The 13,790-nt window shown below is 33.1% G+C and overlaps 1 long non-coding RNA gene across 2 annotated transcripts; it reads right to left on the reverse strand.

Moving 5' to 3' along the window:
- Positions 1 to 607: 607 nt before the first annotated feature.
- Positions 608 to 6,633, reverse strand: LOC140872283 (uncharacterized). 2 transcript variants are annotated; one of them, XR_012147778.1, is made up of 3 exons: positions 6,519 to 6,633; positions 3,203 to 3,294; positions 608 to 1,493 (listed from the first exon to the last, which is right to left on the reverse strand). It is a non-coding gene; the product is annotated as an uncharacterized lncRNA (long non-coding RNA). The 2 variants fall into 2 exon arrangements; XR_012147777.1 differs by having other exon boundaries at positions 3,203 to 3,336; positions 6,519 to 6,629.
- Between the last annotated feature and the right edge of the window lie 7,157 nt (positions 6,634 to 13,790).

Below are 13,790 nucleotides of genomic sequence, written 5' to 3' on the forward strand. Positions count from 1 at the left end.
ATGAATTTTTTAAAAAATATTAAATAAACTTTATTAATTTTATAAATTGAAATGATAGAAGAGAAAAAAATAAAATATAAAAAATGCTATTATAATATAACAAAATCATGTCGTTAGTTACTTCATATAGTTAGTATATGGTGCTTTTACTTCATTTAGTTAGTATATGGTGCTTTTACTTTCAAAAAAAATAAATAGTATATGGTGCTTTTGTATTCGTATTACTTAAAACACATCTTATCAAACTAACCACATAGTTTTATTATATTATAATGACATTTTTTTATATTTTATTTTTCTTTTCTACCATTCAATTTAAAAATTAATAACTTTTATTTAAATTTTTTTTTTAAAAATCCATCTTTATTTTTCACGGGACATGATGTATAAATATTATTATTATTCTTATTATTATAGTAAAATATTTATTCTTCTTTATATTCACTTGTATTAATAGAAGATATTTTGGAAGTTTTTTAGCAGGAAATTAATATTACTATAAAACTTATAATAAATCATGTTATATCATAAAATGTGTTTCGTTGAGCCTTAAGATCGTAGATTTTCTAAATTATGTAATTAAAATATCAAAGTATATTTCGTAAATGTCAATTATGTAATTAAAATATCAAAGTAGGGTGCCAATTCTACAATCTGTTTGGGCATTAGACATTCTCTAAGCACAGAAGTACAATTATGCACCTCACAAAGTACAAAAAAGGTATTACATGATAACACACATCTGATCTGAGCACAAAAATTAGATGGAAGAATCAAAAGTTTTCAAATAACATGGTATTCAAAGTTCTAGGAAGCCAAAAATTAATTATCGAGATAACGAGACACTTCAGTACTCGCCTCCGATCCAGAGTAAACTCCATAGGCCTTCCGTGCATGTTAGTCTGTAGAACTTTGTCACCAACTGAATTTTCACATGGGATCACCCTCTTACTCCCAGCCCTCCTCCTTTCAATCCTCCTCTCACCTTCTACAACACTGGTGTTAGCGTTGAAGACTGAAGATGCATCAATCTTCCCGGTCAAAGATGGGGGATATTCTGTTGTAGTGCATCGGAGAGAGACTTCAAAACACGCTCTTTGCTTGGAGCAGGCATCTTTGTTGCAACGAAGGGGACATCGCATTCGTTGCACTTAATCTCTTGATTCAGAAAAATATTTAGATATTCATATAACATCACGCATGTAGGGCATAACGTCCAAAATGTAGTAGGTATTTCCTGGGGATTTCTGGTGATACTGCCTGCAATCTGACTCGACAAAGCAATACTTTTACGTGGCCGTTTTTTAGGAATTGGCCGCGACTTGCTAGCTGTGGCTCGAGTCTGCTGAGAAGGTAGGCATAAGACGATGTCGGTATACATTTGATTCCGAGTATGAGGCAAGAGATTTTCGTGTACATCAGCAGTAGCCACCGGAGTCCTAAGTGAAAGAGATTGGCGTGGGGTATCACAAGAAGTCATGGTATCCCTTGCACTATAACACAAGAAGAGAAGTTAGCAATGTCAATATTTTTTTTGTTAAAAAAAAAAAAATGGTTATGAATTACCAATGAACTAGAATACCAACTTTCGCAAATGAATAACTGCAAAAACATTCAAGAAAAAAACCATCCCACAATGTACATTAATGATAATGAATATTCAAATTAGTTATGAAGATGAACAAATGGGATAACCCATTCAATGATGATCTTTTTCCCGTGGCAAAAACAAACAAAAATGAACAAGGAAAAATACTATGTTTCAAGAAGTAACACAAAGACAAACCACATTGGGAATACATTTACTTTAGGCATTTAGTGCTTAGGGTTTAGACATTATATTCATCGGAGACACATATATGACAAATCAACTTGGGAATATTAAATTACCCCTTTTTAAATTTCAACAAAATTACATCATTTATCAGAAATTTAAAGAACTGTTTTAATCAACATGAAAATATCGCAAAAATCCTATGCACGTAGACCAAGATTTTCATGTGTTCCTAAGTTTAGCATGTGCAACTGAAATTTTTACCTTTGATATTAATCAAATAAAAAGTCACGACATTCCTTGAATTCAAAAAAATGAAGAGAAGTCAACAACGCCAATCTTATTGTAACTGAAAATGTGGAAATTAATGTAACCACCACCAACAAATTAGATAACCGACCTGTTAGATCGACTCGTAGATTATGGCGTAATAACAAAAATGTGCACAAAAATCTTCGTTCATACACATTACAAGAGCGTTTAACTGAAACTATAAAGCATTCGATGGAAAAACAAGTCCAAAAGTAAACTATGATTAAGAAAATTCAAATTTTTAATGTCACTTAATACAAGGAATTCTGTGATTCAATTTGATTATTTTATTCACGGTTTTGAGAAGTAACATAACGAAAAACATGAGCGCCATTACTATGTGGGTAATTCGTTTGTATATCTTTGCAATAATAATTTAATTAACCATGTCAATCCATCTTCAGCATATCACATTCAATTCATTGTTGGATATATCCCGAAGATATATACGTCATGGAGACAAGAATAAACCAACTAACTAGAAAAATAAATTATCGAACTTTTCACAAAACGCCAGGTTTATCGACATACTGAACTTTTAAAATTTGAAAATTCAATTGGCATGAAAACCCCAAGTAGGCTACATTCTCGTGCATTCCTACTTCTAAGCATGCTCAACAGAAGCTTGCAACATCTTTCAAATAAATGGAATAAATATTTAGAGATGCTATCCATTTTTATGATCAAAATGAATACATTACAGAAAAAAATGGATATTAACGATGGTTTTAACCGTCATAAAACCGTCGTTAATTGATCAAAATGAATACATTACAGAAAAAAATGGATATTAACAATGGTTTTAACCGTCACAAAACCGTCGTTAATTACAAATTAACGACGGTTTTCGTACAGTTATGTTAGTAGTCAGTTTTTCTTTTGTCATTGAATTCTAGAATCTAGAACCATGGAACAATATCTTTCGGGGTTTTTTTTGGGTTCAAAGCAGACCAATCTCTTAATCAACCCCTTCTACCTTCCAAATCCATAAGGGAACAAATTATAAAAAGTTATAGATCATCAATGGATCTCATAATGTTTAGTGATATGCAGTAATTGAGTATATCCACATAAAAATAACTAATATATAGGATTTTTTTTAAAGTGTGGCCGTACCTTGAATCAGACATGTTTGTAGAGGCACCTTGATATAGGTGATTCATAGCAGGATCACATGGAAGACTGGCGGCCATCGTAGGAGTCGTTGGCTGCGTAAGTTGGTACAAGGGATCAAGGGAACTCATAGAATTCTTTGCATGAAAAACATGAAAAAACCAACAATGTCAATCTATCCCTAAAAATATATTCACAAATGAAAGAACCACTAAACTTGATATCTGACTTCTAGAAAATGAAAACAAATAAAAAGAGTAATCAAAAAATTATAGGGACATAAAACCATGACCTAGGATATGCGACGAAAGCCATGAAAGAAATACTTATGTTTCGAAAAAAAAAACGAAAAATACATTCCATAATTGCTATAGCCTATATTGGGATTTCATTTCCTTTAGTCTTTGAAAGTTGTGATTTAGTTCATCACGTAAGTCAATCTCAAGCAAATTACATCCAATCAGACGGAAACATCACAACGGCGTTTATAATAAGGAAACACCAATAAACCAACTATCAAAATACTAAATTAGCAATATATTAAAGCTTCCATCCAGAACACATCGGAATATAAAAAAGTTACCAAACTTTTGTAATCTGCAAATAGAATTGGCATGAAGATCCTAACCAGACCTAATTCTCATGCATGCTAAATCTAAGCAAACCAAACATAAATTTTCATTGACATTTTTAAATAAAATCAATCAATAATAATAATAATTAAGAAAAAAAAACACAGAGCACATTCATCACTAATACCCCAATACATGAAAATCCAGATTTGTGAACACAATTTTTGTTACCAGCAACCCAAAACTATAATCACCTACTTTTGCACCTTCCAAAGCCAAAAAGAATGGAAAATATTTATGACTACTAGTCATTGCTTCAAATCATCAAACATATCTTAATGTTAGTAACATATAATAATTGCGAAGAACCGACAAAAAGAAGTGCAAACCCCACAAGTGATTCAAACAAAAACAATACAAAACAAAAAGACAATCAACCTGTACGGCTATAAGGAAAAAAATGACACTTGAGTGAAAGACACCAAAAAAATAATAAAAGCCTTACTCAAAATTCAAATGGGAAACACCCAATGTAATGATATGAAGGAACCCTACACATAAAAGATAGGCATATATATATATATATATATATATATATATATATATATATATATATATATATATATTATATATATGATACACATAAAAATCAACAAAATGCATAGATCTATCCATGACCATACATTCCCAAAGTAAGTTTACATACATTCAATTATAATTATAACCAATAAAAGATTGGATGTGGTTATCTATAGATTCAAACAGTAGACAAACAATGAAGATGTGAAAATCATGGAATACATACAAAATCATCTCTTTCCATTGTTGCTTTTGTGATTTCTGGAAAACAATTGGAAGGGAAGCAAAAACGTCTAATTCTGAGAAGAGATGTTGATAAAATGACAGAGATCTGGATTAAAAGACTGGAAAATTTGAAAGCCCAAGCTAGCTAGTTAGAATTATAACCATGGGTAGTATAGCTTTCAATGAATTGGACACACATATATATAAATGGAATCTTTCATTTAATGTTTTTCACCTAATTACAGATTGGATTGCATTAGATTTTTGTGATAAATAATATTACAAGAATATTTAGGATTTTGTGAACTTTGATTGAGTTTAGAAAAAAATCTACAATTATTGTTGTTTTATGATTGTTCAAGTGTATTTAGTGTTAACAAAATTGAAAAACTGGTGGGAGGGATTAGACAAGGAAGGACTTAATTTGGCTTTATTTTACTCGAATCCTAGTTAGTCGTAATTTTCTCTAAATTTGGACATATATAAATTGTTTTTTAAATCTTCTTGATTTTCTGCTAAATACAGATTGGATTGAATAAGATTACGAGAACACTTGGGATTTTGTGAACCTTTATTGAGAATGTTACAGATATTTTTCTTTATTGTTCAAATCTTTTCCCTTTTCTTTATCATGTTTTGACAACAAAATCTACATTAGATTGAACATTATTCATGAAAATTCGAAGTTGACATTTTTCAATGTACATGCAGATTTGTGTAATCTACTTATTTTTGCACATAACACGATTCGAGATTGCCAAATTCTTAGCAACAAAGTTGATGGAATCCATGACTGCATGCAAAAGAAGCACTTTGTCGAAGGGCATACCATACAGGCAGGAGTGCACCAAGGATTTCTAGCAAAGGGATGGTGAGCCAGTAGGATAGGGACAAATAGAAAGAATTAGGAGGGCAAAACACGATTTTTAGAAATTAAAAATACATTTAAAATGTCAAATTTTTGCTTAAGGGGAGCAGCTGCCCTTGGTATCGGAAGTTTGATGAGGACAATTATTATGTTTCCACGTGCTTATGGGGATAGCATAAGAGATTTCATTAACTAATCAAAAAAGAGTTTTCTAGTTATCTGTAATTTAGCAGCTGGATCAGCTATGTGATAATCAACTAAAATGCACCATCTTTCAAATTGAATGAGCCCTATAATAAGAGTCCTTGGGTCAACGTGATGACAAACATTACAGTTTCGTAGCAATATGATGGAGTGGTCACTGGTTATCCATATATTTTTTCTAAAAACCTAAATAAAAAAACAGACTAATTTTGAAAAGCTAATTAAATAGCAACGTTCATAAAACCAATAACATAAAAAATACATATGCATGACTCCTACTTGGGATAACATCTAAGGAATGACATATATGCGCGAAAACATCAAATAAAGAAGTTACGTATAAATCGATAGTACATAATGATCAACACGCGATATAACATAAGTGCATCCTCAGTGACTCTTCAGGACATGATGAGGAGGAACAAACCTACAAGTTATTTCATCTTAATATAACTACTAAAGTTATCGAAAGATCGACAATCAAGTTTATAATATTTAATACCATTTCTGATATACAAATTATCATGATCTCTATATTTCCAGGATATAAATCCTTTACCTTTCCGAACTCATTTTTATTTATAAGTATTAATATTTTTCTTATATGTAATCATATTATATCTTCCATATGTTTCTTTCTTCTTTCCACTCAATTTCATTCTTCGTTTATACTGTCATTTACACCTTATCCTTAGCAAGAATGAAACCGTGGAACAACAATGGTCATTCCTATTTTGTAATTATACAGACATTCTAGAATAGATAGATTCTAACACAATGCATAGCAAACACACCGAATAATACCACAAAAAGATAAATTTCAACGGAAAATACGCAATATATACAAAACACAAAATATAAAAATACGTACTCCCGTCAATCGACTTTGTCATGAAGCCGGCCACGGCCACGGCCACCGGAACAAGTACACCGTCGGTCGCATGAAATCCATCGATAGATGCGGAGGAGTCCAGAGCGGCGAGTTGTATTCCATCTTTTATTATTATTATTATTTTTATTATTATTATTATTTCAAATGGGTTGAGTCAAGTGCCCATTTCACATGACTTAGAAGAATTATTGGTTCATGCGGCGTTAAATTAAGGGATGTGTACGAGTAGATTTGGATTGAGGGATGGAATAACATGGTTCAATTCCAAATATTTCAATGATGAATATGCTTCGCACGAGGATCGAACCCGCAATGCTAGAAAATTTCTTCCCACGTCAATCAGGTTTTACCAACTCGTCTATGCCCCTGTACGCATTATTATTATTATTATTATTATTATTATTATTATTATTATTATTATTATTTATAAAAAAAAATGTGAATAGTTGGTCTTGAGGATTTTGGATTGAATGTACCATTTTTGTAACACGATGTACAAGTTCATTTATTTTTATAAAGGTTATGTAATTAAAAAACTAGAGAGCATATTTCCATTTTCCTAAGATTGCGTTTGGATTGATGGATTTCGGATGTATTTTTGTTTTTCAGATTCGAATCACCTCTTACATTTTATATAGTATTTCATATGAATTAAGATAAATTTTAAGTTTATCCAATAATTGTGTCATTTGAAATTCAGTCTACTTTGTATCACTAAATATAAGTGCATTTAACATTTGATTGATCTATGGTTTCATTGGAACAATAAAGTTATAATATAAATTCATAGATTTAAAATACATCAAACAATAAAAATATAATAAAAAAATCATGGATCTAAAATTCATCAATACAAACGAAACTTAAAATAAACTAGCATGAATTTTTAACTTCTCATAAAGGTAATATAATTCGATGGGCATTAAACTCATTCATCAATTTCATCATTGTCCCATTTGATTCAATTTTAAATGGTAGGATTCAAATTTCATACTGAAATTGTTCATTTTATTCACTTAAATACATGAATTTTCAAGTATTTTCGTATTTTCATCTAATATTCAATTTGAGCTTTATGATCGTTATTCACATAATTATGAACTCTAAAGAAAAAGGTAGAATCGAAGTTCGGTAAGGATTATTTTTTCAACGTTGAAATCTTAGATGATACAAATAACTCGAGACTGTGGTTTTTAAAAGACTTTTCAGCAATCACACAAGAGGAGCCTCCACAATCATCAAATGTGATAAAAGGGGACGAGACGTGAAGAACTCAACAAGTAACAAGAACAACAAACACTCTTTTTATCTTTTCTCCTTTCTCATTTGTATTTGTTGGGATTTAGAAAATCCTACCTACAAAACAATTATGTTTTGATTTATTTTTTAAAATTGAATTTTGGTTTTAAGCTTTCTTCATTATGTTATTGTGTTTATTGCATCTATGGAGTGTGATCAATTGCGAAGTGATTTTATGTAGTATAATTGAAAATAAATGGAGATTTTATAACATGATAGAGCAACATAATCCATTGTTGGATTGGTTAAACATGTGTCGAGGTGGGGGAGATGGGGTTGAATACACACTTCCAAATTTTCCTCTTCGAATGATGAGTTCAGTTGAGTTGTCAACTGAACCAATTGCTCTTTCTTGACTGTAGACGTCAATCAGCCAAGTGCAAAAAAAGGTCTACTAATAGATAAAAAAAACTGATAAGATAGCTCGAATGAATGAATAAGAACACAAGAGATGTTGCTGGTTGTTCGGAGATTAACAACTCCTATGTCACCCCTTCTTCTTTTTGGGAAGGATTCACTAAAATATTTGAGTATTACAAGTAATTTGCAAGATCTCGATTAAGTCAAGACTTAGCACTGCCTCAACTACTCCTAGAACTCAACTGAATACAATAAATAGTCCTCAATTGGTTTACAAATACAAATTACATTTTGAAAACTTAGCACAAAATGATCCTAACTTGATCAGATAAGAACTTTAGAGAGTGTGCTTCTTGATTATAATAGTTGTTGTAAGGACTTTTGATCTTGAAAAGTACGACTGATTGTTTGAGTTCAAAGATGGCTTAGAATGCATAGAAAGTTGGAGAGGTTCTTCAACTGATCTTCAAGCCTATTTACATATAACGATTGAAACGGTCATAAATACGTTAAAAATATATTTGTTCCTCTCAATAAATATCTGTTGTCTTGTCTTGTAACTCTTGTAGACAATTTTTGATAAAAGTATAACTCTGCGCACTGCCACTGTTGCGGCATCTACAGTGTACAAATTTTTACATCCCAAAATGTCTAACAGTAAAATCCGAAGTCTTCTGAATGTGTTGGGAATTTTTAAGGATCGAGACTAACGTCCTTGAATATCCTTGAAATGTGTCGGACGTCCTTAACTTCAGTTGCAGTCAATCCATTTGAGCATCCTTGACTAGTCGAGAAAATCTACCAGCTATGGTTCAGTCGTAGTCTTTAGTCATCAAACACTCGACTGTATCCAGTTAGGGTCTCTAAAAATAATTTAGTCATCTAGTCCAGTCATGTAGCATTCCAGTTAAGCTTTTTGGACTAGTTCATTGACTTCGGTTGACTTGTACACTGACCAGTTAAGGTTCACTTGATTCAGTTGACTACCATCGTGCAATTGAGTTAGTTGATGTACTATTTTATTTTTGCCTTAGAATACTTTGTTTAACACCAAAATTTAATAATTTATTTTCCAATAATTTCCTCTTTTTTGGTGTTTGACAAAATTAAACTTTAAAGACGTTTAGGAAAAAATGTTGTGTGTTAAGAGACTGATGTTTGAAGTGATTAACTGATTGTTTGTTTCCTATTTTTTTAAACAAAACAGTTCTCGGTTGATTGATTTTGATAAGCAGTAAGAGAAAGACTGAAGTTTGATAAACTGGTTGATATATAGAGAAGATCCAGATACTTTGTATAAAAAATAAGAATAAAGATCCTCTATCTTGAGTTGTAGCTGCTTCTATGAGCATTGTGTCCCCGATAGCCTGAACTGGAATTACCTCTGCCTGGATGACCCTGATGGCCTCTTCTAGACTGGTCTCCCTCGTGGTAGCACCAGGATTAAAAACCATTACTTGTTGAACTAGATGGGACAATGAGGTTATATGGGCATACATGACTTGAAATTATGAAGCCATGTAGCCCTACATTGAAGGCATTTGAGCAGTTAAGACATCCACCTTAGTGGAAACTGAATCCACTTTGCCATAAAGTGCTTTGTTAGATTGGACTAGTTGTGGGATAGGTGCAGTAGCCTTATTCACAATTTCCACAGTTTTGTACAATGTGGACAACTGTCTCTGTAGCCGAACAACTATTGTAGTCATGGTTTCTCAAAGAATGTTGACATGGCCATCCGTCTATGATTGATTTCCCCTGATTGCTAAAACATTGGAGGAGAGAATGGAAAGGGTAGCTTCAATACTATCTAGTGCGGTGTCAATATCGGAAAAGGACTCATTTTCATGTATATCATCATCAGTTTTGTGGAGCCTCGGGTTGCTAATCTCATTCTTAGGGCAATTAGTAATTAATCATGATTAAAGGACCAAGGAGTAGAAGCAATCAAAACACACAAAAAAATTATAAAGGAGGGTGCGCTCGAGCGGCACTTTTCCGCCGCTCGGGCGCCCCAAAAACTCCAACCTTCGGGTTGGAAGGAAAAGGGCTGCGCTCGAGCTGCTGTTTTCTGCAGCTCGGGCGCTGCCCTGGGCAGATTCGAGCCCTGTTATTGCAGCTCAAAACTTGATCCCTCAACTCAAACCAAACCATCAAACTTAAGCCCCAACACATGTATATATACATAGAAAAAGATCTAAGCATGTTTACAAGTGTTTAATACATAACACTAGAAGTTTAGAATCCAACAAAAGTAATGAACTACACATGATGTTCATAGAGTTACAACCAAGTTCAAGATTCTAACAACTTGTTCAAAGTCTAAAGTTCTTTCTTTCAGCTACAAACCCGAGTCCACACTTCTCACGATCAACGTCTCTCAAGGTTGTATTTGACTCGATCCAGTCCTTCCTATCGTCATGCACACATACAAACAAGACAATAGCCGGAAACATCCAGTGAGAATAAGATTCTCAGTATAAAAGACATAAACATGCAATATCACATATATCAATTTCGAGATATAAAGAATAAATTGCATAACCCGTAAACTAATTTCCTTCGTTGAGATTTACAGCCACTCCAGGCCTCAAGATTCGTGCACAATCTTGGTTTTGAGATTTAAAGCCTCTCCAGGCGCTCAAGACTCGTAGCAATCTTGGATAGAGGTTTAAAGCCGCTCAAGGCCTCAAAATTTATCTATAAACCTTGGATGGATCCATATTCGATAGTTCACTTCCGATATGACATCGATATAACAACGATTATAATTTCAAGATCCATTACCTGTGATTGATCAACAATTCAAATTCGAAAGCAAGAACATACAAGCAACAAGTATGTGATTTTTGTCGGGATAACTCAAGAATCACCGTTCTTGAGTTTCATAGCTCTTTTCAATCGATGTCTGTTTATACCTTCTTATAACTAGGTTCTTGCTTCTTGATTCTGTACGCTTCAAGCTGAACAATAACATCAAGAGAGTATATATAAAAATTTGCTCAAGTTCAATCAACCTCAAGGTAGAAAACAACTTCAAACCTTAACCAAAACTATCCCGGTTCGAAAGCTGGATTCTCGAGTCGTCAAACTTCTTATCCAAGCTGGAATTGAAGTAATACACACTATAATATCAGCAAGAAACTCATGTTATATTCAACTCAATCAACAAAACTCAAAACGGCTTTAAATCGTAAACCGACGACGTAACGATGGAAAACCGATAACCAAAACTCAATCCTATCAACTCTAACAAGTATATCAACTTCATACACACTTCATATCAGCAAGATATCCACCTAATTCAGCAATATAAATAGGCATAGTTTTCGAACAATAAGCTGGAAAAGTCAAAACAATTCAAACGATATCCTTCCTTCGATCCGACTTCGATACTGTAATCCATATAATCCCAAGAAATGAAGTCACGTTTAAATTCTGATCCCACCACCATAATTTCGAAATCATCTGAATCAAAGAGATACTTACATCAAATCGAAGCTCTCGTCGCAAGGATTTCGGAACTATGCTCGGTTTTCAAATCGAACGGTCGGATCTTGAGATATCAAATTTTGAAATATGAGAAATGACTTGGAATTCTGAATTCTCAACTTGCTACTGCAATTCTGAAGATGCAGATGAATATTATATGCATGTACACTTACAAACCTGGTAGCGGTAAGTCGCGTCGCGCCCAATTACCCGACTCAATCAGATAAACAAATAATGCAGTAGTGTGAGTAAAGATCGTTCCTACGAGGAAAGGTAAATTTAATGTGTTCTAAAATAAACTAAAAGGGGTTTTTGCGTTTTGGAACTTAACTACTAAAAATTTAAGCAATTAAAAATAAATGTTATCACTATCATGCAAGAATAAAAATTTAACTGGAGAAATCAATAAGAGACAAGCCTTGGTATCGGTCGACTACACCCTTGATATTTATTCATTCAATCATCGATTTCCTAAAAATAAATAATCCTATCAAATATTCATCATTGAAAATCAAATTCTTGTTTCACATTAATCTTAGTTAATTAGACACCAGCGTTCTAGATTAACCCTTACCAATAAATCAACCCGGATTCCAGCGATCTAGATTTAAATCTGAGGTAGCATTCAAACGAGTAAAACTGACGAACCTAGACAACACAAACACCAGCGGTTGTATTTAGCCTAGTCAAGAGTTGTTCCTACGATTTAATAAATTCAACAGCAGAAAATATCAAACGTAGTTGCTTCGCAAATTAGTTGATTCAAACAATTACGGATTTGAATTCTAATTTAGCTATAGATTGTATAGCAAAATCCTAAGATGATCAATCCTAAAATCTCACATACAAGCATGAAATAAAACAAAACAACTTTTGATACTCAATAAGGATTAAAGCATGAAAATCGAATCTCATAAATAAATTATATCAAGGTTTCGTCTTCCTCAACCAAGTTCTAAGACCTAGAGGAATAAAATCTAAGAAAAGAGAGATAAAACCTAGCCTCCAGGAGAGTTCTTCCACGTTCTAAGCCTCCAAATCTGGTGATTGATGTGTAAAAATCGGAATCGAGACCTAATAAAAGTCTAGAGTCTAAAATAAAAGAGTTCCCAAAAATAAAAAATTCTTCCCAAACAAACCCGCTCGCTTGATCGGTAAAGATTGACCGATCGAGCGAGCTAAAATTATCCAGCTACTGTTTTCATACTTTTTTGGCCGCTCGATCGGTAAAATGTTGCAGATCGAGCGAGCAGCTATTTTTCCAACGAGCAGCGATTTTGAAAAATTTGTACCCAAAGATCTAGCCGTCGGATTGAGCTGAAATTTGGACAGCAGCTTCAAAATATCTTGAATTTTATTCTGAACAGTGAAGATTAGATTTGAAGCTCTCTAAAATTAAAAATGATTTTTGGATCATTGCTGCTCCGTAATTCTTCTCTTATCTCGGCTCTTTCTTCCATCTTTAGCTCATTTTCTTCACTTTTCCTATATCAACTCACATACAATGATTAGGAACTATAACATGAATTTAGCCAATAAAAATACATCTAATCACCACAAATTAACTAATCAAATATAGAAAAATACCATCACATCAAACTCTCCCTACTTAATTCTTGCTCGCCCTCGAGCAACACAAAACATAAACACAAATGAATAATGAAATCACAGCCTCAAAGAAGTTTTCACATACAAAACAAAATTATGAATACTCTCGATTTTCCATAATACACCATCAGTCAATGAACGTGTGTGTGTGTCATGTTATTCCAGCTACATGCAACTTCAAAAGAGTCAATTTTAAGACTGTTCGCCGACCTATGACAAATCGGTGTGAGTATCCCCATCAAGAGCCCTTTCCTCCCAACAATCTTCAAAAAAAAACACAACTCTCTTGAGATAAAATTATGCACCTCCGGATTTTGCACCCGGTATTACTTTAGCCCCAATAATTACCCGCTAACTTAGCTATAACTAAGATAGGATTAGAATTTCAATCCCCTCGTCTATAGCCCGGATGGAGCATCAACCCCATTTAATCCGCATACTTAGCCTTGAATTTAATCTTTTAGGATTTCAATCCTTTCTAGGCCCGGATGG

The sequence above is a fragment of the Henckelia pumila genome, unplaced genomic scaffold (assembly GCF_033568475.1).
Source record: "Henckelia pumila isolate YLH828 unplaced genomic scaffold, ASM3356847v2 CTG_461:::fragment_3, whole genome shotgun sequence".
In the NCBI taxonomy this organism is placed as follows: domain Eukaryota; kingdom Viridiplantae; phylum Streptophyta; class Magnoliopsida; order Lamiales; family Gesneriaceae; genus Henckelia; species Henckelia pumila.